Genomic DNA, 5,000 nt, shown 5'->3' on the forward strand with positions numbered 1-5,000 from the left:
TGATCCGCCCGTCGAAGGACGACGACGAACTCCTTCGAAAAGAAAGTCCGACACGTCACCCCGACGGGCCGCTATCGCGTCTCCGGATGTCGCGTACGCCGGATCGTACTCGAAACGAACGAACGTTACGTAAGTCGTCTCGACATCGACCTCCAACGGCACGCGTCTAAAAAACATCCAACTCGCTCCGACGAACGCCACGCTTTCTCAAACGAGGCGAACCGAGCAGTCTTTGAAATTGACACGACCCTCAGCCAGGAGTGGTCCGGGAACAGTTTATCCGAGGACCGCAATGTGCGTTCGAAATGTCGATGTTCATGTGTCCTGCAGTTCACAAGTTGACGCGCAATTAGCTGCGTTCTTCATCGACCCACGAGCCAAGTGATCCACCGTTCAGGGTAATCTTTTAGAATATACATTAAGACGCACGTTCTCTCCGGCTCGCCTCGCGACGGCCTGGAACGTTCTGCGTCGAAATTCTCTCGGTTTCGATTGTTTATTAAGATAAAAAAAGAAAAAAAAAGAAAAGAGAAACTTTCGAACGACGTGTCGTCTTACTAATTCCATCTTTTCCTCTCTCTCTTTTTTTTTTGTTAGTCGCAAGACTTGATCTCCTTTTCTAAAGCAGAAGCTCAACCGCACAACGATCACTTAACCAAACAAACTAGGTGTGATTTCGTCAAACGGCGCTTCCTAGGAGCGTCTCGAACGACGTTTCGAATCGTCTCGACGAGAACGGCGGCATCGAGCCGAACCCGTCGGCCGGGCGAAAATCATTTAAAACCCACGGTAACGAAGACGAGCAAAGGCGCACGAAACGCCCCGCACGTACTTACGAAACCTGCGATCCGAATCGAACTCTTTGAGGTTCTTTAGCGGATCAAGGTGCCCGAAATGCCGTCTGCCCGATCGCACGACGAACGCGCGTAAAGGACCGGCGCCGCGAGTTCGCATCGGCATGACGCCTAATCCGACTCTGGACGATTCAATAGTTCGAGGACGTCGCGTGACGCCGTCTCTTAGACGCGTTTCCTCTTTCGCACCGATCCCCACGTGGGACGAGAGAAGAGAAGAGAACGCGCTTCGGAAACGCGCGACGGCACCGCTAAAGGCTGGACGTGCCGTCGTCTACGCCGCAGACGTCTTTAGATGTTAGATCGAGCGTGTACGTCGTCCACGGACGCGACATACTTCGCACGACAACAACAACACGATCAGACGATGGTGTGTGTGTCTGTGTAAAGACAGTGCGTGTGTTCGAGACACGTTAATGATCCTTCCGCAGGTTCACCTACGGAAACCTTGTTACGACTTTTACTTCCTCTAAATGATCAAGTTTGGTCATCTTCCCAGCGACATCGGCGACGCCGAAACGCCACCGCGTACCGGTCCGAAGACCTCACTAAATCATTCAATCGGTAGTAGCGACGGGCGGTGTGTACAAAGGGCAGGGACGTAATCAACGCGAGCTTATGACTCGCGCTTACTGGGAATTCCTCGTTCATGGGGAACAATTGCAAGCCCCAATCCCTAGCACGAAGGAGGTTCAGCGGGTTACCCGGGCCGCTCGGCCAGGGAGGACACGCTGATTCCTTCAGTGTAGCGCGCGTGCGGCCCAGAACATCTAAGGGCATCACAGACCTGTTATTGCTCAATCTCGTGCGGCTAGAAGCCGCCTGTCCCTCTAAGAAGAATTGTTTGTACGCCGACAGTAAAAACCGCGCACGGCCAACGGGCGAACCCGAGACCGGCGGGCCTTTGGGATGTCGAAATACGCCTATTTAGCAGGCTAGAGTCTCGTTCGTTATCGGAATTAACCAGACAAATCGCTCCACCAACTAAGAACGGCCATGCACCACCACCCACCGAATCAAGAAAGAGCTCTCAATCTGTCAATCCTTCCGGTGTCCGGGCCTGGTGAGGTTTCCCGTGTTGAGTCAAATTAAGCCGCAGGCTCCACTCCTGGTGGTGCCCTTCCGTCAATTCCTTTAAGTTTCAGCTTTGCAACCATACTTCCCCCGGAACCCAAAAGCTTTGGTTTCCCGGAAGCTGCCCGCCGAGTCATCGAAAGAACGTCGGCGGATCGCTAGCTGGCATCGTTTATGGTTAGAACTAGGGCGGTATCTGATCGCCTTCGAACCTCTAACTTTCGTTCTTGATCAATGAAAGCGTTTTTGGCAAATGCTTTCGCTTCTGTCCGTCTTGCGACGATCCAAGAATTTCACCTCTAACGTCGCAATACGAATGCCCCCATCCGTTCCTATTAATCATTACCTCGGGGTTCCGAAAACCAACAAAATAGAACCGAGGTCCTATTCCATTATTCCATGCACACAGTATTCAGGCGAAGTTTTAGCCTGCTTTAAGCACTCTAATTTGTTCAAAGTAAACGTGCCGGCCCACCTCGACACTCAATGAAGAGCACCGCGGCGGGATTGAGTTGGGCCGCCCTCTCGAGCTAAGCCCACCGGCAGGACGTCCCGCGGCACGCCAGTTAACACCGCGAACGATGAACCGGCGGCGCGGGACACAGATTCGACTACGAGCTTTTTAACCGCAACAACTTTAATATACGCTATTGGAGCTGGAATTACCGCGGCTGCTGGCACCAGACTTGCCCTCCAATTGATCCTCGTTAAAGGGTTTAGAGTGTACTCATTCCGATTACGGGGCCTCGGATGAGTCCCGTATCGTTATTTTTCGTCACTACCTCCCCGTGCCGGGAGTGGGTAATTTGCGCGCCTGCTGCCTTCCTTGGATGTGGTAGCCGTTTCTCAGGCTCCCTCTCCGGAATCGAACCCTGATTCCCCGTTACCCGTTACAACCATGGTAGGCGCAGAACCTACCATCGACAGTTGATAAGGCAGACATTTGAAAGATGCGTCGCCGGTGCGAGACCGTGCGATCAGCGTAAAGTTATTCAGAGTCACCAAGTTGTACGATGACGGAGACCGCCACCGATTGGTTTTGATCTAATAAAAGCGCCCCTTCCGTTTCCGGTCGGGGCTCTGTTTGCATGTATTAGCTCTAGAATTACCACAGTTATCCAAGTAAATGTGGGTACGATCTAAGGAACCATAACTGATTTAATGAGCCTTTCGCGGTTTCACCTTAATTCGGCTTGTACTGAGACATGCATGGCTTAATCTTTGAGACAAGCATATGACTACTGGCAGGATCAACCAGGGAACTGCGTTCTCGTTCGGATACTCCGAAACTGAAAACTACACTTTCGTCGAAAGCGCGAGTGCGTGTTCGCGAAACGAACGCGTAGGAACGTAACGCCACGCTTAACTCTCTCTTTCGTTGTTTTATATACGAAAAATATCATACATAACGATACCGGTCGAAAAGTTTCGCGAGGAAACCTCCTGCGCCGGTTTAAAAGTTCAAACATTCTCCTCACTCTTCGCTAGATAGAATGCGACGGTGAGACGTGCCGAATTCTTTACAGAATCTGCACACGTTACGAGTATATTATATATTCTCGCTCGGAATGTAGGGAGTTGACGCAAATTTAATAGCTGTTCGATGCAACGAACGACGAATCGTGAAATTCGAACGTACGCCACCGTTTACAACAATGTAAGGTTGATCGCATAAGGACCGCCGACGATGGAACGTCCGCCGCATCCGCGATCTCGCTGTGCTGGACCGTCTTTCGAGGCAAGCTCGAACCCAATGAAGGAACTCAAGGATTCCATGAAATTCTAGGCGCAAACGCTCCGAGAGCCAAGTCTACTTCGGGTCATTTTCGACGGGTGCGATAACTACATTCTCAAAATTATCAACAAGACACACACACATACAAGGTTCGCTCTTATAATCATTAAAGGCACGACCACCAAAAGTAATCGCAACGTTTCGTTCTAAAAAGGTGAACGTATCGTCGTCTCTTTTTGTCGGGTCGGTCTGAATAACATAATAATGTCGTTGTTGAACATTATTTATTACAGAGAGAAACCAATGCGGTTAGCGTCTGCTATCATTTTTAGAGAATACGTAAAAACGCACAGTCTTAGAGACACCGAAGAACGGCCGGAACGTGCTGCGAAATTCATTTCGTCATAAATCCGAATTCCTTTTAAAAGTATTGGATAAGACTCGCAGACAGTCCGTGGTAACGCGAGCGAGAGGATGCAGTCGTTGGTCGGTATCTCGAGAGAACACCTCACACGCCACAACATCACTCCGCTACCTATAATAGCGCGCTTGACGTCGATCGGAGCCAAACGCTGCGAAGCGGCGACAGTGGTACGCGAGCAGGGGCGCGAGACACACCTCTCCCCGTCCGAGGTGCGCTCTGTCGGTGTGATGGCTCTTCGTAAAGAGCGGTTTGAACATTTTTCCACGGATTTTCGCAAGAAAAAAAATACGGCCGCATTGTGTTACGTAATCGAGGTAAGTTAGAATTTTTATTATAGCGATTTAGTTAATTTTAAAATACGTACCCGGTACGGGACGCCGTACTTCATAAATTCCGAACGCCGTACTTCATAAATTTCAAACGCCGTACTTTATAAACAACCAACGCCGTACTTCATAAACGACGAACGCCGTACATGTACTTTTAAAAAAATTTCCAAGTCCGGAGAAACGCCTTACTTTATAAAAGACGAACGCCGTACATGCACTTTTTAAAAATTTTAAGTACGGAAGAACGCCTTACTTTATAAAAGACGATCGACGTATATATAAAATGTTGTAAAATGAAATTTATTATATATGTCGAAATAACTTTCGAGAAGTTTTTTTTAATAAAAACGAGGGAGAATTGAAATAGCTGTAGCTGATTTTTTAAAACGAATTGTGCCATTCATGTTTTTTAATGCTTCAAACTGAATTTAAGTAACACCATAAATTTCGATTTTTTCAAGAAAACCTAGGGACAGTGGGAATCTCGTTAATCCATTTACGGGCGCCACGAATTAGACAACGAGACATTAGGCTTCACAATTACTGTACTTGCAATCACCGCCGTTAATCCGCGCGTTCCTTAA

General features: G+C 48.9%; 2 non-coding genes across 2 annotated transcripts; both read right to left on the reverse strand.

The window, feature by feature from the left end:
* Nucleotides 1-244: 244 nt before the first annotated feature.
* On the reverse strand, nt 245-401 carry LOC135122361 (5.8S ribosomal RNA). Its single transcript, XR_010279353.1, has one exon. It is a non-coding gene; the product is annotated as a 5.8S ribosomal RNA (ribosomal RNA).
* Nucleotides 402-1,268: 867 nt separating this feature from the next.
* LOC135122370 (small subunit ribosomal RNA) lies at nt 1,269-3,189 on the reverse strand. The gene has a single exon (XR_010279358.1). It is a non-coding gene; the product is annotated as a small subunit ribosomal RNA (ribosomal RNA).
* Nucleotides 3,190-5,000: the final 1,811 nt, after the last annotated feature.

Source organism: Zophobas morio, unplaced genomic scaffold (assembly GCF_036711695.1).
Source record: "Zophobas morio isolate AGI-343-1 ecotype UQ-CSIRO unplaced genomic scaffold, CSIRO_AGI_Zmor_V1 ptg001159l, whole genome shotgun sequence".
Classification (NCBI taxonomy): domain Eukaryota; kingdom Metazoa; phylum Arthropoda; class Insecta; order Coleoptera; family Tenebrionidae; genus Zophobas; species Zophobas morio.